This window comes from Lactuca virosa, chromosome 5 (assembly GCF_052849685.1).
Source record: "Lactuca virosa cultivar CGN04683 chromosome 5, Lactuca_virosa_CGN04683_v6, whole genome shotgun sequence".
Lineage (NCBI taxonomy): Eukaryota > Viridiplantae > Streptophyta > Magnoliopsida > Asterales > Asteraceae > Lactuca > Lactuca virosa.
The window spans coordinates 281,877,375-281,898,663 of record NC_136430.1 but is presented as its reverse complement, the minus strand read 5'-3'; the positions used below and the strand labels follow the sequence as shown (position 1 = coordinate 281,898,663).

At 41.5% G+C, this 21,289-nt stretch overlaps 1 pseudogene; it reads right to left on the bottom strand.

The window, feature by feature from the left end:
- LOC145112822 (putative xyloglucan endotransglucosylase/hydrolase protein 23 pseudogene) overlaps positions 1-18,553 on the bottom strand; it is a 45,325-nt pseudogene extending 26,772 nt beyond the window's left edge.
- Positions 18,554-21,289: the final 2,736 nt, after the last annotated feature.

Sequence of the window (21,289 nt, the reverse complement as noted above, 5' to 3'; positions counted from 1 at the left end):
CAGAAATGCTTTGGTAACGTATTTATCATGTTTTACTGGGAACAAATTCCGCAACATTTTTATTAAAAGAAATACTCTGATTTTTATAAAGCATAAACAAAATCGGTCTTTTCTGGCGGTGAAAATGGGGATGTCACATTTGGTATCAGAGCATTAGTTTAATTGAACTAGGAATACAGATTTATTTCTAGACTTAAACTTAGAATGCTAAGTGATGATCGTGAGGAGTGTGTCTAATAAATTTAGGTAATACACCTGAATAGACACAAGCACTATCTTATTTAGGAAAATGCCTAACATTCTTTTATGTGCTAAATGATTTATGATATGGATTATATGATCAGATATATGGTCTGTTGCCAACCGGATCTGGAAACTTTATGTGTTCAGACTTCTAAACGTTTAATTACGGTATTAGAACTGGCATGTAACTTTTCGGAGTAATAAGGAGATTTACACGTCAATCGTAAATAAAATATTTCCAATCTTAATTCTCGTCGTTTCGCACCGAATGTCTGATTTAGTGTAAGAACGAAATGGCAAGAACCCAAAGTGGAAACGCGAATGGAAATAGAAATCAACCGCCTCAACCACCAGTGATTGAGCAAATATCTGTTGCAGTAGCCACTCCTGAGCCAATCACGATGGTCAGAGTGCAAGCGTTGATCCAGATGATGTTGGATTGTCAAATGGAGGAAACAAGGTGTTTACTTCAACAAAATTGAGAGGAACTTACGGTGCCTGTTGAACAGCCCGAATTGAATGACGGGTAGTCTGAGGAAGGGAACTACAGCAGGACCGTTGGTCAAACTGAACAGCCAATGGTTAGAAGAAATATCCAAGATGGAGGAAATGACGGACATGGATGCAAGTACAAGGATTTCATGGCATCCGAACCACCGTGTTTATCTAGAAGTCCAACACCGGTTGAAGTTATGGACTGGGTCTCCGAGATGGAGACAATGTTTGAGAGTTACGAGTGTAGCAACAGACAGAAAACCGCTCTCGCGGTTCCTCTGTTAAAGTCTGGAGTACTGAGCTGGTGGAAGCTACTAGTTAACACGATGCCCAAGGGAGAAGCAAGCAAGATGTCTTGGGAAGATTTTCTGGTGCAACTGAAAATGAAGTACTGCTCTGAGCAGGATCTTCTGGAGATCAACAATGAATTCCAGAATCTGAAGAAGGGAATGATGAGTGTCACCGAGTATGCTGCAAGTTTTATGGAGAAGGTGAAGCTTGTTCCCTACCTAGTTCCAACTGAGCTCTCCAAGGTCAACAAGTTTGGCCAGGGATTACCAGTAGACTTTGGTCCAATGGTCAAGCAAACAACCACTTTGAAAGCCGTCATCTGGGCAGCTAGGAATGTTGAGACCCAGATTAAGGAAAAGGGTCTGGAGAGAGCTGAAGTTGGCGAGAAAAGGAAGTATTAAGGATCTTCAAAATCCAACAAAGAAAGGAAATTTTCAAAGTCTGAAGGAGGAGGAGGAGGTAAAGCTAAGTGGTGCGAGAAGTGCAAAAAGAAACACTCTGGAAAATGCGGTGAGGAAGTGACTTGTTTCAAGTGTGGGAAGCATGGGCATTATGCCAACGAGTGTACATTCAACATAAAGGTATGTTACAGATGTAAAGAGGAAGGGAACTTCAAGCAAGACTTCCTAAAGAGGGAAGGGGCTACAAAGCCAAATGTGCCGCCAAAGCCGAATGCAAGAACATTCCAGATGATCCTTGATGAAGATGCAAGGAAACAGGAGTGAGGACTTGATATCTGAAGAATGAGTGATGCAGTAGCCATGTGGATAGTATCGTAAGGTATAGCCTATTAGAGGCATAGTCTAGGGTGAACTTGAACACCCATGTAATCGTTTCAAGGAATAATATAAAACCTTCGTGTTACTATCTGATGTGTTAAGCAGTTGTGTGATTTTCTTTTATGGTGACTTGGAAAACTGTGAGACAATACTTGGGACGATTATGAGTAGGTGTGAATGGTAGTAGAGGCCTATACTACAGGAAGCACAGGACACACACTTGGATCAGGGAAAGTCACAAGGTTACCAAGAAGCTAGTAATTGATATCGTTTTATTCAAATATGTCGTTACCATCGTTTCGGTAATGAATAAGAAGATAATTGTTATTCCGACCCTAGTGGTCATATCAAATTGAGTCCGACTACGATGAGTATGTTATGTGGTTCAGAGAACCATGTTTGATGTAACATCTGACTTAAGCCAGAAGATTGAAATACAAGATAATCAAAGCGATCGGTAGAGGTATCGCTATATTTGCTTGTAGCTAGAAATGCTACCTTTTAAGATGTGATTAGAACATGAAGGAAGGTATAGTCTGTTCTGGAATTTGACTCTAAAAGACCTGAGTCCAAGCAATGCATCATCCGATGAGAGGTCATTAGAACATGACCCATCGGTCTATTATGATAATCGAAGGAAGAAACTTATCTCAAGTTTGTTAAAAAAGGAGTCACCGATAAAGATCGAGATCATGATTGGAAGTCTAACATGAGATAGAGAGCGGGTCCAAGATCGGGCACCGCCTGCAGTCAGGAAGTCTTAGAGTTAGATACTCGTTCGAAGAAACATCAAAGTTACGGTTATTACTTAGGATGAAGAGATGACGTATGGAGTCATCATGTGAGCCCTGTTTCGTTGATGATTCCGGGACGTAATCATCCTAATGGGGAGATAATTGTAACGCCCGTAGATCTGGGCTAGTCAATTTAGAGATAATAGGGGTCGAAAACGACTTTTTGACAAAAGATTATTTAGAATAAATAATCTTAACCAAGTTGTAGAATATGTCTCAAGGGTTCCGTACATATAAAGAACGCCGAAATCCGAGTTATAACGAAGAAGTTATGGTCCGTCGAAATTTTACGGCAAAACCGGCACGGCACCAGGAGACGTAAATAGTGAATCTTTTATTAAGGACTTTTTAGCCTTAGTGATCTTAACAAAATTTGTGTTATACGTTAAACCGAGAGCGTCCATAAAAAGAACGCCCAAATCTGACTTCGTATGAGGAAGTTATGAATTTTCTAAGATTTGGCATAGCAGTGCACAACCTGAAACTCGAATTTTAGTTCGAGCGGTTTTTGGCCTACGCGACCTAAACGAGAGTTGAATATTCCATTAATAGGAACTCAAAGATAAAAAGACAGACGAAAACAGAGTCTGTATGTAGAAGTTATGAATTTTACGGGGACATTTAACAGTATAATCTCCTCCTACTACCAAATTGAAGATTGGTCGAGAATTAGCCGACGGAGTCTAAATGAAAGTAGTAGATCTTGTTTTTACCTACGCGTGGATATAAAGAACGTCAAAAACGGAGCGCGTATGCGAAAGTTACGGGGTTTAGAAGTCGGCAGGGTGCTGTGCGAAAACGGGTGACATGGCTGAATATGGGCCAAGGCTTTCTCCCCAAGGCAAGCCACCAGAGGGTGACACCTGGCCATGGACTCGACGAGTAGGACCTCCTACTCAACGAGTAGAGCAGGATTCCAATCTATAAATAAAGGTGTCGGGTTCCCTCATTCTTCACACCATCCCAACTTCACTTTCTTTCTCTATACTCTCTCTCTCTCTCTCTCTATAGCCTCCCTTAAGCCCCCTATAGTCTAGGTAAACCCCCATAGCACCCGAAGGAAGCCCCAAGGCTCCCGAAGCCCCGAGAAAAGAGCCTTTCGGCTCGGGAATGCTGCTCCAGCGAAGCCCGGTTTTGTGAAAAACCCGCTGCGGTAAGTGAGCTACCCCTACCCTATCGTTAGTATATCTTATGTTTTAATATAGTAATGTTATTAGGACCTTATAATAAGTATTTGGGATATTATTATGAGTTATATAAGTGTCGTTATAATATCGTTTAACCACTCGCGGTAAGGAGAATCTGGTTTAAAGGGTCACATAGGGTTGTTGGATTTCAGAAGTGCTATATGCCAAAATGGTCCTGCCCTCCAGTGTTTTATGTCTGGCTCCTATTTGTATATAGTGGTTGAGAAATATTGTTTCATGCTTATATAATAGTAATAATAGCAAGACTATTAATTAGTCTCGGTGAATATTAGACTAAACTCTAGTGGTAATGATATTAGGTTTTGTCCGAGGGAAATTGTTTTACCAGTAACGAAGTGCTGTCCGAGTACCAAGTCATCACCTTATCAGGTGAGTGTGTAGTTACTTTCATCTTACACATAGATATGAAGTATTTTATATAAACTACGTGCTATGTGTGCATATTATCTATATACTTGCTATCTATGCTGGATGAACAATTTTATACAAGTTTTATATGATTTAAACTGTACATGTATTTATATCTACATAATATGTTGGGTAAAACATGGGTAGATGAAATATGAGTTGGATGATAAGTTGAGAGGTAATATAGACCATGAGGTAAGGGTGAGAGGTGGACGATGTGAGAATCCTTTTTTTTGAAATGTTGGCCCCGTCATCTAGCAGAGTATGGATGACAAGCACAGACTATTCTAGACAGTCCGGTGGAACACTAGCAGGCTACCAACCTGTAGGTGTTATGAACGATGTATTTACCGGTGTACTCTAAAAACCCATTGACTTGTATTGCGAGTGAACTCTCGAAAACGATACTGTCAATAAGCGAGATAACCCTGGCAGATGCGCCTAAAGGACTCTACCGGCAGAAGCACTTAATAGAGAACCTCATAACCCCGGCAGATGCGCCTAAAGGACTATACCGACAGATGCGCCCCATAAAGTATGTCACAATTCTGGCAGCTGCGCCTAAGTGATAATATTAGCAGCTGTGCTTGACAGATGTGTCATTAGCAACGATGGATTTCGTGCCTATTCCTTAGGATAATCCTTAGGAATGAATGAACGAGGATTAACTGATTCTTATGGTAGATCCTTAAGAGTAAATAAGATAATGGGGATGGGTAATTGGGTTGATTGATTGTTTGATGATTAAACATAATGATTATATTATTGTGGGTTGAAAACCCTATGTACTCACCAGGTTTCCCAACCTAACCCACTCAAGCTTATTTGAATCACAGGTGCTGATACGAAGTTACATTACACTGAGAGATTAAAGAGGTGTAGATCACTAGTGTAAATGAATGTATGTTTTGTTTATGCTTATGTTTCTGTATTGGCAATGACATCCCAAATGTTTTAAAATGAATAAAAATACATTTCTTCAGAAATGCTTTGATAACGTATTTATCATGTTTTACTGGGAACAAATTCCGCAACATTTTTATTAAAAGAAGTACTCTGATTTTTATAAAGCATAAACAAAATCGGTCTTTTCTGGCCGTGAAAATGGGGATGTCACATTGGTGGTTAGATGTGGTGAAGGATTACGACTATGAGATCCTTTACCACCTGGGCAAGGCCAATGTGGTGGCCGATGCTCTGAGCCACAAGGCAGTGGCAGCTCCGATTCGATATATATGTCTGAGAATGATAGTGATTACTCTATTGCTAGAGCAGATCCGGGAGGTGCAGGTCGAGGGCCTGAAGGAGGAGCGTCGGAAGTGCGAGCGGATCATAGGCCAGGTGTCCTCATTTGATTATGACAGTCGTGGGTTGTTGACCCTACATTGGAGGTTTTGGGTTTCCGTATTCGGGTGGAGTACGACAGGTTCTGATGGACGAGTCCCACAAGTCGAGGTTCTCCGTCCCTCTCGGGGCGACAAAGATGTATCGGGGTCTTCACCCTAATTACTAATGGCCACACATGAAGCGGTACGTAGCATAGTATGTGGAGTGGTGCTTGACCTGCAGGAAGGTCAAGGCCGAGCACTAGTGACCACACGACAAGATGCAACCGTTAGACATTCCTGTGTGGAAATGGGAAGATATCACTGGTTATTTCGTCACCAAGCTTCCCAGGACCGCACGTGGAGTAGATTCGATATGGGTCATCGTGGATCGTTTGACCAAGAGTGCTCACTTCATCCCGATTCAGGAGAGTATATCGGCTGAGAAGCTAGCCGAGATCTACGTTCGCAAGGTGGTGGCACGTCATGGAGTGCCCGTTTCGGTGGTGTCAGACCGATATGTCCACTTCAGCACCTCTTTCCACCCTCAGACAGATGGAAAGAGCGAGAGGACAATTCAGACTCTCGAGGACATGCTACGCGCATGTGTTTTGGATTTCTGTGGCATTTGGGATACGTATCTTCCGTTAGCGGAATTTTTCATATAACAACAGTTACCACGCCAGCATAGACCAACCTCCCTTCGAGATGCTCTACAGGAGGAAATTTAGGACCCCAATCTGTTGGGGTGAGATCAGCCAGAGAGTCATGGGAAGTACTGAGGTGGTACTCAAGACCACTGAGAGGATCTAGTAGGCTCCAGACTTCTCAGAGCCGGCAGAAAAGCTATGCCGACAAGCGCCGTTTAGACTTGGAGTTTCCGGTGGACGATATGGTTCTCCTGAAGGTGTCACCTTGGAAAGGTTTCATCCAGTTCAAGGAGTGGGGCAAGTTGGGCCCCAGGTACATCGGTTCTTTCAGGGTTATAGCCCGGGTGGGCAAGGTGGTGTATCGATTAGATCTTCCAGCAGAGCTCAACCAGATCCATAACACTTTTCATGTTTCCCAGCTGTGGAAGTGCTTAGTGAATGACTCAACGATTGTGCCTTTAAAGGATATTCAGGTGACGACAGCCTGAACTACATCGAGAGGCCTATGGCGATTCTGGATCACAATACCAAAACCTTGAAGAGAAAGGTTATTTAGTTAGTGAAGGTATATTGGCAACACCGTAACGGCTCAGAGTGGACTTGGGAGCCAGAGGAGGAGATGAGGGAGCACTACCCAGAGTTATTCGAGGCAACCGAATTCAAGGACGAAGTCTAAGACAAGTGGGGGAGAATTGTAACACCGGGTTCCTGGTATGTTTTTGAATTATAATTTTATTAATTTTTAGGTAGGAACTTGACAAGTTGGAGGCCCTAAACTCATCGATTAGGAAATCAATTTGGACACGGGTTTTGAAGTCTACTCGACGAGTTGGAAACCTCAACTCGACGAGTAGGACAGCCAGAGTGAAACCCTAATTTCAGGGTTTTGCACCCTATTTAAACACATTAATCCCTAAAGGTTGGCCTCATTTACAGCCTCCAAGTCCCAAAACCCTAGCCACGAAACCCTAGAGCCTTTTTCGAGCTTTTGAGACCTTTTTGAGAGAAAATTGTGCTTTTGAAGCTTGTGGAAGAAGAGGAAGCTAGAGGACTCAAGAAGAAAGTAGATCCATAAACTTCACTCCATTTGCAGCATTTTCGGGTAAGCAAGTCTCAAACTTGCTCAATGATTTCTTAGATCTCTTCATTTCACTTTTATAGGGGGTTTTTGGTCTAAGAATGTTAGCTTTAGAGAAATGGACGACCCAAGTGGGTATTCTTCCAGATCTAGGACCTTGGAGGGCTATCATGGCATAGAGGTGCAAACTTTATGGCCATTGAAGCCCCATGCAAGCTTTAGGATGACATTTTGGCTTGTTAAGCCCCAAAAGGTCATGCATGGAGATAAACACAGAAACTTTACGTGTTCAAATGATGTCTAGGGACTAGATCTCAGTTTGTATACCTTAGTTCGAAGTATATATGGCTTTTGGATCAAGATGTAGATCTTGAACAATTAGAGTTTGAGCTAAACCCATTAAAGGAAGCTATTAACGGGTAAAGTTGGAAACTTTACCCTTAAAAGGAGATTTTCAGTGTGTGGAAGAAGTGTGGAGTCCAGATCTGAAGGATATGAGCTTAATCTATTAAGATGGCTCATCGGAATGAAGAACTCGTCGAGTCCATAGAGGAACTCGACGAGTTGGGTTGAAATGTCCCAATTCTATAAAAGGAAAACTCGACGAGTTCAAGGATGACTCGACGAGTAGAATGGGAAAGTCCTAATACCATGGATAGGAGGAACTCGGAGAGTTGTGAAAGAACTCGACGAGTTAGATCGCGAGTTCAGAGTTTTTGGATTTATGGAACTCGACGAGTTGATGGATCAAATCGGCGAGTTGAGTCAACCCACAATGTTGACTTTGACCAGACTGTTGACTTTGAGCAGGGGTAAAATGATCATTTTACCCTAAGAAGGATTATTGGATTTTGACTAAGAGTTAATGTGATAATGATAGTCGAGGAGTCGTTGGAGCAGCCGTTAGAGATTCCTCACCGCGAGATTTCACAGTCAGCTTTGCGATGTGAGTTTCCTTCAGTAGGAATGGGTGGAAGGCACCAATGTCGTATTGTGTAGAGTATGTATGATGATTAGTAGCTAAGTGTGGGCAGGGCCCATATCTTAGACTTTTTTATGATTAGTAGTTAAGTGTGGGCAGGGCTCGTATCTTAGTATTATCTGAGTATGATTATGAATTGGTAGATTATGGTATACTTGTTGTCTGCATGATACTTGTATGTATGTTTAGTTAGCGAGGTGTGGTAGGAGGCCCGTATCCTCCAGATAACGGAGCGTGGGCGAGGCCCATACCTCCGAGTGCGGGCGAGGCCCGTATCTCCTAGATAGCCGAGTGTGGGTGAGGCATGTATCTCATAGTTACCCGAGTGTGGGCGGTGGCCCGTATCTCCTTGAGTGTGGGCGAGGCCCGTATCTCCTAGTTGTATGTTATATGTTGCGTGTATGGTATGTGGTAGTTTAGGGAGACTCAGTAAGCTTCGTGTTTACAGTTTTCAGTTTTGGTTTCAGGTACTTCCTGTAGCAAAGGAAAGAGCTCGGGATGATTGCATTGTACACACCACAACGTTTAGTCTGGGATGATTTACTCTGATATTTGGATATGTGTTTTGACATGATGTTTTGAGATATTACCAGTTATGTTTTTATGAGATGATTTGGAATACTATGGTTTTCAGTTTTGGTTTCGTGTTTACAGTTTTCAGTTTTGGTTTCACGTACAGTGTTTTGACATGATGTTTTGAGATATTACCAGTTAGTTTTTCATGAGATGATTTGGAATACTATGGTTTTATTATAAATAAAAACGAAATTTTTGGACCGTATTTCTGGGATGTTACACCAGGTGAGACCCATGGGTAAGTCATGTTTATATGTTTATTCGGTGAGACCCTTGTGTTGGACTTGTTTATATGTTTATTGGGAAAGGCTCAATTATATGTTTCTTAGGTGAGGCTCGTTATGGAATGTGGTAATTTGGGAAACTAACTAAGGTTTATCTTTTATAGTTGTAAATTAATGTGATTTAGGTATTTTAACAGGTCGTGGGGAGGTGAAGGTGTCACACCTCCAAACCAAGGATGGCGGAAACGTCCGGGGGCGGGAATGACTTCATGTATAGTATCACAACAACGAGTATAATAGTGCTCATAGTAAATACAACCATCATAATTATAATTGAAAAAGTTACACCGTAGTATGAGTTTACATGTTTCAAAATCAATTACACTATGATCACCAAAAATGATTTGTTTGACGATTTAACGTCCCATCCTCAAAAGCTATTGATTTCCTGTTTCATTGATTTCCTGAGAATACAAGTAATTTCGAAAAAGTGTCAACAATTAAGTTGATGAGCTCATAAACTTTTGGATATAGAGTTTGAAAACCTTTGTATACACAAGAAAAATCCAATATTTTCCTTATAAAATGTTAAGTAGTCTTAAATCCCAAGACCGAATGTATGAGTGCGTTCCGAAATTTTAATGATGTATGCAATTTCAAATAGATAAAAACCCTTTTTAGAATAGAATTCCCTGTAAACTTTAAGTGTTGTTAACTCCCTGTGTGAGTAGTTATAACCATACTACGACTAGATGACCTGTTACAACATTTGTCAGACGTTTAGAATTTGTTGTGACATTTGTCACCCGTAGACATGCAGGTCCCGCTATAGCTAGCAGCAAGGTGTGGGGTGTCAATCCCAATATAGATCTATACACAATTATCACGTTCTCCCTACAAGAGACTATGGTTGTAACTTACAGGAATTTTAACCCGTACTCTAAGAGTACAATGAAGACGTGTCTCACAATTTACGATAACGAGTTTACGTGTAGTATGTTTAGCAATGCATAACTATGCTTCTTATGTTTCATCTTGTATGTTGGTAATATTAAATGACCTTTACAATTCAAGGAGTAATTTCTGTTATTTAGATGTAACTTAACAGGAAACACATGTACAAATATGAAGTCATCAAAGACAAACACTTTGCTCAACATGTTACAAAGTGTTATGAAAGTTGTAAGCTGTAATTAGTTTTTAACCTTTCTGCACTGTTTTAGAAAAATCATAGAAAAATCATACGAAGTCAAAAACTGAATCCGTAAGCTCTGAGAGTTTAGAAATTTTGTCTAGTTTATCCACAATTTTTATTATGATTTTTAGAAGTCTCTAACTTGTGTGAAAATGCTCGTATTCACAGACTGATCCGAATTCGTTTCAGAATTGATAGACAGTTTTATAAAAATCACCATTAATTGTAGAAAAATCGTATGGAGATGTGCAAGTAGTCATTAGAAAGGTATAAACCTTAACTACGTGCATACAATACGGTTTTGAAAGATATTAAGTTTAAGATGGTCAAAACAGTCCGTGAATAGGACTCAACTTTTCTGTGGAAAGCTAAAGTATGAGTTTGAGTTATATTAAGGTGTGTTAACTTGTATTCCCCCCCTAAAACTTGAAGAAAACATAAAAATGTAGGGGTATGAACTCACCTTGAGTGATTTCCTTAGATGAATGCTGAAGATAAAGGGTTCCTAAGTCAAGATCACTTGGTAGTAGCTTGGAGAGTTAATGATCTAAGAACAATTATGGTGACCTTTGTTATGAGAGATTCATAATCTGAGTGAATGAGTGAAAAATGTTCAATGTTTGATGAGAATACTTACTGAATGAGGGTGAAAAGCTCAAAGGCAGCCTTGGAGTCTCGAGTTCTTAGAGAGGGAAATGAGAGAGAAGTGTTTGTTTCTTGGTGAGAGAGTGAGTAAAGTGGAAGGAGAGATGGGGGTTTCCAACTTTCGATCAAGTTACCAGCTGGAGGAGAGGTGTGAGAGGACAGGTAGTTGACTAGCTATGGGTGAATAGTGACTGGGGGTTGTCCTAAGTGGGTATGGGGGACAGCTTGTGTGACATCCCCATTTTCACGGCCAGAAAAGACCGATTTTGTTTATGCTTTGTTTGAAAATCAGAGTAACATTTTAAATAAAAGTGTTGCGGAATTTGTCCCAAAACAAAATATGATAAAGATTTATCAAAAGCATTTCCATAGAAATGTATTTCATTAAAAAGACTTGGGATGTCATGTTCGATACAGATCATAAGCATAAACAGTACAACATAAGCCTTACTACATTATTTCGTATTTACAAGCCTATAATCCCTTATCTCTCATCCAAACATCTATGCTCATGCGCCACTACCTGTAATACAAGAAACTAAGTGGGTTAGGCTTGGCAGACTGGTGAGCACATAGGGTTTTCAACCCACAATAAATAAGTTTATTAACTTTATCAAACCAAACAAACCCGATTACCTGTTCCCGTTATACTCACTTTACGTCCCTAAAACATCTAACACAAGGGACCTAGTCTAAGGACTTTCATCGGGGTGACAACACATGCTTTGGGGATTCCTCAGCAATTCATGTCAAATAAGGCAACCATGTGGGGGATGGAGTGCTGCTGGTAAACACACAGTTCAAATAAACACCTACAGGTTGCGAGCCTGCTAGCGTTCCACTAGACTATCTAGAATAGTCTGTGGTCGTCATCTATACTCCGGTAGATGACTGTATCATCAATAACATCTATAACGAGGCATCTCATTATTTTATTTTGTCACACAGCAACTATTACATCTACCCATGTTTTACCCAACACATTATGTAGATATAAAATACATATACAGTTTAAAACATGTATAAAATCGTTCATCCAGCATAGATAGCAAGTATACAGATAATATGCACACACAGCACGTAATTTATATAAAATACTTCATATCTATGTGTAAGCTGAAAGTAACTATGCACTCACTTGAAAGGTGGTGACTCTGCACTTGAACAGCGCTTCGTTATCTCAAAATAATTTTCCCTCGACAAAACCTAGTATCAATACCACTAGGGTTTAGTCTAACGTTAACCGCGACTAATTAATAGTCTAGCTATTATTATTATTATATAAGCGTTAAACAACACTCTATATAACTCATAATAATAGCCCAAATAATTATTTTAAGGTTTTAATAATGTTACTATAATTAATTAGATGCTATATTAAAAATTGCGTAGGCGTAGCTCACTTACAGCGGGTTTTCTTAAAAACCGGGCTTTCCTCAGAGCAGCGTTTCCAAACCGAAAGACCCTTTTTTCTCGGGACTCCGGGAGCCCCAGGGCTTCCCTCGGGTGCTAGGGGTTCATCTAGGCTTTAGGGGGGCTTAAGATAGGCTAGAGAGAGAAAGAAACTAGAGAGAGAAGTGAGAAAGGTGCAAGAAATGAGGCTGCCTCGGCCTCCTTTTATAGCTGCGAGAGTCCTCGCTATGCGAGGCGTAGAACCGAAGTATGCAGCACGTACATCCGAAGCCGTACCTACGTGTCGATGATCTGCTGGGGCGACGTGGGCGAAGCTGGACCGAGGAGGGGTTCGCGTACGCGGCGCGTTTCAAGCTCGGACGCTGGGCGTATGCGAGGGCTACGTGTCGCGATCCGAAGCGAGTTCCTTGATCAGCATCAGACGGCTGGGACTCGGCCACGTCATCATCATTGCATCAGGCTTCGCAAATCCGAGTACCAACTTTAAAAATTCGTATCTTTCGCATACGAGTTCTATTTTCGACGTTCTTTATAGCCACGCGTAGGAGGGAACGTACTCTACAACTTTCGTTTAGACTCCGTCGGCTAATTTTGATTCTATTTTAAAAGTTATATTTTTAACAGGCCTTTACACGATTGGTCCGTTAAAAACTCATAACTTATTCATCTGACGTCCGTTTTTGTTTGTCTTTTTATCGTTACGCTAATATTAACGAGATCTTCGATTCTCGTTTAGGTTGTGTCGGCTAAAACCGCTCGATCTAATATTCGAACTTCGGGTTGTACAATGCTAAGCCGAAACTTCGAAAAATCATAACTTCCTCATACGAAGTCAGATTTGAGCGTTCTTTTTATGGACGCTCTCGATTTAACGTATTCTACGACTTTCTTCTAGATCGCTAAGGCTAAAACTCACTCTATCGTAAATTCACTATTTACGCTTCCCGGTATCATGTCGGTTCCGTCGCGAAACTTCGACGGGTCATAACTTCTTCGTTATAACTCGGATTTCGGCGTTCTTTATATCTCCGGAATCCTTGTTTCGACCACTACTACTTTATGTAGAGATATGGGGCTTATTTCACACTTTAATTTTGATGCTTATTTTTATTCTTTATTACTTCAAAAAGAGTTACAATAATTGACCTAGACTATTACATCGTCTAAAAATGCTTAGCCCCGAAACCCGGGCGTTACAGCTTGTGTCATACTTCATGGAAAGAGCAACAATCTATCTCATTATCTTACCCACTAGATATTGTTCTTAAGTTGAGATTTCCCCCAAAATGTGATAAAAATATGAATATATATGGTCTTATATGTCAAAATATAAGTTTGGGTGAAAGTCCCACGCGAAAATCATGAAAAACGAGCTTAAAACGCAAAAGTGGTCGAAAACTGGGAGAAGGAAGCAAACCTGCGAGGGTTCCGGAGTCAAAATCACACTTCTGGAGACAAAAGTAGGAATTCTGAAGTCGCTTCTATTATTCTGGAGCGGGCCGACAGCTTCCGGAGCAGATCAGGGGCTTCTGAAGTGCGAGGCTGTCCGGGGCGAAGTCCTCCTGTCGTGCGAGATGGTTCGAAGCAATGTATTCCGGAGTTACTTTCCGGAGGGAAGAAGTTCCGAAGCTGAGATGTGAAATTGTCCGGTTCCGGACCAAGAGGGTTCCGGACTACGAGGGTTCCGGACCAAGAGGAGTTCGGACCAAGAGGGTCCTTTTGGGGTTTTCTCCTTCGGTTTTGGGCTGTTTTCGACTGAGGAAGGTACATAGAGAGATTTGGGAGAGATTTCACATACTTGGAGATATTTGGGAGAGATTTCACATACTTGGAGAGATTTGGGAGGGATTTCACATACTTGGAGAGATTTGGGAGAGATTTCACATACTTGGAGAGATTTGGGAGATATTTCACATACTTGGAGAGATTTGGGAGAGATTTCATATACTTGGAGAGATTTGGGAGAGATTTCACATACTTGGAGAGATTTGGGAGAGATTTCACATACTTGGAGAGATTTAGATACAATAGGATAGATTGAGAGAGACTTTATCGGGTGTCACACCCCCAAACCGGGACGGCGGAAACGTTCGGGGGTGGTTGACGTCATGCGTAGTATCACAACAATTGTATCATAGCAATCATAGTAAACACAACCAAACATTAAATACATATATGAAAAAGGTTTACATTATCTTAGTACATAGATTTGTTCAAGACAAAAGTAAAATTGAAAGACGTGACTCTAACGCGCCGACTTCTCCACAATCCTGGAAGTACCTGTCTACTAAATCCCTGAGAATACAAGCGGTTTTGAAAGAATATCAGCATAAAGCTGGTGAGTTCATAAGCATTTAGTTTTGGTGGAAAATGTTTCTTTAATTCTTTTGAAAAGTGTTCCTCAAGAAAATCCTATATTTTCTTATGAAAAGTATGTTTGAAAAACCCATTCCTTCCATGAATTCCAGATTCATACAAGGTATGCGCAATCCAAGGTGTCGTGGAAGGAATATGAATATCCGTTAGTTACTTGTTAAACAATCCGTTTATGAAAGCCGAGTCATCCCGGGAAAATCCTATATTTTCCCTAAAAGTTGATGGTTAGTTATCCGTTTTAAACTGAGGTGCACAAGTATCTACCATACTTATATCGATGAACGTAGTCTTCTTTTAAAAGCCCTCGTTACTCCCAGTGAGGTATATTAGCCCTATTATATAAATAAAACTAATAAAAGAAAACGGGTTGAACTTGATTCATTATTACAAAAGTAAATCCATGTTATCTAGGTTGTGAGTGTCATGACCATAACTGACTGGATATGGCCCGCAACGGCCGATATCCTTAATGACTTTGTCACCCGTAGACCCGCCAGTCCGACTGTAGCTAGCAGTAAGGTGCGGGATTGTCAGTCCCGTATAGATCTATACACAACAGTCACCCTCTCCCTCCAAGAGACTCTGGTCAGAAGTGCTAGTCCTACACTCTGTTTCTTGTGGTGAGTGTTACCAAGGACGTGCCTCAAACTTAGACTAAAAGATTTACAATTAATAATATAGGAAATTCTTTTATGATTAATATAAATCCTTTATAAAACGATACCTTTTACTACATAATTCATAAGTTCATAACTGTATCCACGAGTTGATTTCTAAATCGTTTGGTAAAATTGTTTTCCGTGTTAAAAGCATACTGAAAATATAATTATCTTAACAAAATAATATATTTTGAGCACAAGTTTCCTTGTACTTTTGCTTGTATCCCCCCCCCCTAAAAACATGAAAAACTCAAAAAAAGCGTAGGGGTATGAACTCACCTCGGGTAAGTGGTTTGATTGAAGGATCGATATGGAAAGATGGATGTTCAAGTGAAGCCTTGAACATGATTTGATCCTAATTAACACGTAATGACACATAAAGGAGTCAAATGAAGGTATTTCCTTACTAAAAATGATGGAGACCCACTCTAAGGACTTGGGACAACTCACACTAAGTGCTAGGACATTAAAGGATTGCATGAGGGAGGTGTATGTCCACCTTAAAGGTGTGTACGACCATGGGTGTGCGACCGTACACTCATGATGGAAGGTGCTTTTGAGGTGTTTTCAAGGTCCATACTTGCATCCATGAAGTGTTCTAGGTCCATACTAAGTTGTAGTACAAGTTTAGGGTCTTAAAAATGAGTTTGTGGTCCTTAGGTGTGTGTGTGGTCGCACACGGGAGTGTACTGCCGCAAAAGGGTGTGTGCGGCCGTACACAGGTGTGTGCGATCGTACACCCCACACAAAGATGTCAAAATGCCAAATCTAGGGTGTAGCAAGGCTAGTTTCATGTCTAACTCGAATACGGAAGTCCAACTCTCACTTTGGAGGGTCTTTTAGGAGTGTCCGGCCCACCTTATGAAGGTGTGCGGCCGCACTCCTTCAAGGAATGAAGAACATGATGATTCAAGGCTTAGATCAATAGGTCATTCATGTATGATAAGCTAGGTGATGGAAAACTCACGTTTTTGAGGACTTGGGAGGGTTTGCGGTTGAAGACTCTTGAGAGAAAAGGAGTAGTGTGCTGCCAAGGAGTGAAAGGAATGAAGGGAAGGGGTCTACCCTTTATATAGGATGGGTGTGTGGCCATGAGGGGTGTGTACGGCCGTACACCCATGTGTGCGGCCGCACACTCCTCCAAGAGGGGTGTATGGTCCGGATTCGACACTATACGACTTGTTGACTCATTCCTAACCTCAACCTTGACTGAAACCAAGCTTAGAACATTTAAATGGACCCTTAAACCATGCTAGAAGTTAATAGAAACGAGTTTAACGTTGATTGAATTGGCTAAGTGTACCAGATAAAAGTTTCGGGTTGTCACATCATCTCCCCGTTAAACGGAATTTCGTCCCGAAATTCAAGAATAAAGATACAACTCGCAGACTTGGAAAGGATGGGGGTACTTTTGTTTCCTTGGATTCTCGTGCTCCCAAGTGAATTCAGGTTCCCGCTTGGCATTCCAGCGGACCTTTACTATCGGGATGTGATGTTAATTCGTTCGCTTGACTTCTCGATTCGTGTGTCCACATGAAGCGTAGACTCTTGTCTAGCTCGATATCGTCGAGGGGAACCACAAGTGTCTCATCGGACGGACACTTCTTTGGTTCGACATGAGGAATACGGGATGAACGCTGCTAAGCGCTCAAGGTAACAAGAGTTTGTATGCTACGGGACCTGATCCTAGCAAGGATCACGGACGGTCCAACGTATTCTTGGATTTAGCTTTCTACGCTTTCCGAAGCGTATCAGGCTTTTCCAAGGCGAGACTTTTAAAAGGACAGGGTCATCAACTTGGAATTCCAAGGGTTTTTGTTTCTTAGATGATTTCAGGACTCGTGAGAGTACTGTCGTGGACTTGACTCTTGACTAGTTGCGTGTCGCCCACCTCGGCCCAGCACAGAGGGGATCTATACTTACGACCATAGAGGGCTTCGAACGACACAACCTTGATGCTGGAAAGGTCGCCGTTGTTGCAATAAAGTTCCACTAAAGGTAGATGAGTGTCCCACGACGTATCTACAATTGTCTGGATTATCCTCTTACTTTATCCATTACTCTGTGGGAGATACCCTTCGCATGAATACCTTCGGGTTTCGAAGAGAGAGGAATTTTCGAAGTTCGCATCTAATTTGTCGTTACAAGTGACAGGAGTTTTGCGATTGAACGATATAAGACAAAAGGGCTTGGTATAACATAGACTCAGTCGGACTAAGCGGGACGACGTTGTAGAGTCGCGCGTTAAGTTAGTTTGGAAGGATCGTTTTGTTAGGACATTGATGCCCCTGGGTGAATGTCTATGGTGTTTTCTGTGTTTGACTCGAAGTTAACAGGTACTACTAACACGAGGGTTCTAATGTTTTGAAACTATGAACTTTCCTGAAATGGTTCTTACTAGATCTCTCTATGATCATTTGGTGTACACAAGCCATGTATAATTACAACTGACCCTAGCGTATTCACTAAGCTATCATAATTTGATCATTAGGGCTTTAAACCTTATAAGGATTTCGTGGCTTAATCCGGACGAGAAAGTAATCACAATTATGAGCAATTATTGGGGTTTTCGAAAACGTACCAAAACAAGGCAGGGTCCTTCGATTCTTCCTCCTTCTCTGAGGTCAGACTCCTCCTATTTCCTCATTGTTCTTCTCTGTTGGTCAGTCTCTTTTGAAATGTCCTACACTTCCACAGAGGTAACAGGTTGGACTTGTCCCAACATTGGTAGTCGGAGTGATGAACTTGACTAGGGTCCTACAACCGCGGGAGGTGTGTCCCTTCCTGTTGCATCTGGTGCAATGCAGCACTCAGCAGACTTCGTGATGACGGTAGTTGCATTTGCTGCAGTGTGGGAGATTTCCACAGTAGGGTATGGTTGGTGTTGGAACAGCACGGATGACTGGGGTACTGATTGTCCCAATTCGTTGCCTCTCAGTAGGTCTTTGGGTCGAACAACTCCTTTTGAACTTTCGTTTCAGGATGCTAGGTTGGAGATCAGGTGTGTCCTTTCTAGTAGGCACTTCTTGTTGAGATTGGTTAACACCAAGATTCGGATTGCCATTAACACTTCCACCCATATTTGTGTTGTTAGCGTTAAGAACAGCTAAGACGGCTGCCACCGCTGCTATGACAGTAGCTTGGAATGTAGCCGAGTCCATCTGGAGGATTGACGTCTTACCTGTGGGTTGGTTACGTTTCTTCGGAGGCATGATTCTGCTATATGTCAAGAAAATAAGCTTGTGAGCAACAATGGTTGCCTCTGGATGTATCCTAAATGTTTATCTATGCATTAAGATTTCCCGTTTTTGCTATCTGACTCTCATTGATTCGACCCACATCCCCATGATGTGGTCCTAGCAAGAATAGGAAACGATTTGAACGCAATAAAGTTTACATACAATAAACTTACGAATTCCTTGTAGTTTAGCTCATTGCGCTGGCTGGATAACTCTCACATTTTCGTCGGCTCTAAACGATATGGAGATTTAGCTATAAGGGTAGTTTCGGGGATCAAGTCGATACGGTATTCAATTTGGCACGCGGAAGAAATCCCTGGAATGTCTTTGGGGAAGTCATCAGGAAAGTTGCAGACTTCGGGGATGCTCTCGAGGTCTTTACCTTTTTGCGTCTCATCAACCACATGAGTCAGGAATGCATGGCATCCCTTTTCGCAGATACTTCTGGGCTTTGGCGCAGGAAATGATACGAAGGTTCGAACAAATTTTATCACTATAACCAGTGAGGGCTTCGTCAGGGGGAAAGATTGAGACGAGTCGCCCTTTCGAATGCAAAAGACATCGGCACGATTCAGTGCTCAACCATCTCATGCCGATTATGACATCGAAGATTTTCATGGAGACTGATATGAAATGGATGGGGAAAAGGAATGATCCTCTAAGTAACTCCTATGGTACATGTTTTGAGGACAAAATAGTGATAGGACCTTGATAAAGTTGCTTAATTTTCATGCTATCGATCTAAGGTATACTTTTGACAAAGATAATCTTTAACTGAAATATGATTGTTGTCATCGTAACTGAAACTGAGATTACACATATTTCGGAATCATTGACCTAAAAATAGGTCTAAGTCATTCTAACAGGGAAAGAGTCCTAGCTACATGAAGGACAAAGATGTTTACAGAAAGGAGCTACTTAGAACATAAATATGGAACTTATTCCTTACACCAAAAAGGAAGGATGAGTAGAGTATTCTCCTATCGGCGATGGGCACTCCTCGGACGGATCCTTAAGTTAGCCAGCTAACACACCATGTCAAGCAGGCGGTTCTCGTATACTATCTGGCGTGCTCGGAGCTCTATGACCTCAACTCGAGTGGTAGCTAGCTCTTGTTGCAGAGCTTCATTGTCCTTCATGGTTCTCCCATGAGCAACTTCAATATTGTGAATGCGGTTTGTGTTGGCATCCGAGTCTGCCTCAAGCTCCATAGTTCGCTGAATGGCCGCCACGTTTAGTTCAACGTTGCGGGCCACTCGGCGGACTATGATTGGAAGGGCTCTGTCTGCGGAGCCTCCCTCGTTCACATCGTAGAAGCGGCGATCCCCATCGTACGGGCGGGGTTGGCCTTGTTCGTGACTCCATCTATCCAGACTTCCGACCCACATATGCGTTGGGCCTTCGAACTCAAGTCGGGGGTTAGGATTTGGTATCGGGGCTACTTGAGGAAGATTCTCGACTTCGGGTTCTGAGTCAGTCTCTTCAGGAAATGGTTCGGCGAAGTCATCGTCCAAAGGAATCTCATGGTTCTCTTCTGGCGCTGGCTCGATCCATCCATCATCTCCTTGGTTGGGAAAGTACCGGTCGCCAGGGAGATGGAATCCGGCCATGCTATCTACGCAAGATAAGGGGTTTGGTAGGCATCGAATCTAATAATACATCCAATGTATTATGGTTACATGATTGATTCTCGGGGGATGGGTTCTTGGGTATGTTTCTGGTTCGGTCGTTATAGCACCCTAAGATACTCCTATAGTATTTTAACCGTTATGTTTGATTCTAGAACTTTTCTGGTACCTAGGTAAATCTAGGCTTGCTGTAACACCACAATCACTCCCAAGCACATGTTGGTCATGTCTCGAATGAATATAGTTGATCAGGCTATATTGACCCTAGACATGATTACATAACTGCCTAGGTTTAACTGCGATGTCCAACATCAAAATACTTTTGTTTTGTTCTACTCATGACACTGGTTCGGGTACTTAGGTATATTGGTATACTTTTATAAAAATACTTATATTATTGAAAGTATGCTTTTAGTTTAGAGTACTTAGGCCCCTTAATGTTCATAGTTGTATACCATGTATGGTTCGGTATACCTAGTTTACTATAAATAAGAGCTCTGATACCAATCTGTCACACCCCCAAACCGGGACGGCGGAAATGTTCGGGGGTGGTTGACGTCATGCATAGTATCACAACAGTTGTATCATAGCAAGCATAGTAAACACAACCAAACATTGAATACATATATGAAAAAGGTTTACATTATCTTAGTACATAGATTTGTTCAAGACAAAAGTAAAATCGAAAGACGTGAGTCTAACACGCTGACTTCTCTACAATCCTAGAAGTACTTGTCTACTAAATCCCTGAGAATACAAGCAGTTTTGAAAGAATATCAGCATAAAGCTAGTGAGTTCATAAGCATTTAGTTTTGGTGGAAAATGTTTCTTTAATTCTTTTGAAAAGTGTTCCTCAAGAAAATCCTATATTTTCTTATGAAAAGTGTGTTTTAAAAACCCATTCCTTCCATGAATTCCAGATTCATACAAGGTATGCGCAATCCAAGGTGTCGTGGAAGGAATATGAATATCCGTTAGTTACTTGTTAAACAATCCGTTTATGAAAGCCGAGTAATCCCGGGAAAATCCTATATTTTCCCTAAAAGTTGATGGTTGGTTATCCGTTTTAAACTGAGGTGCA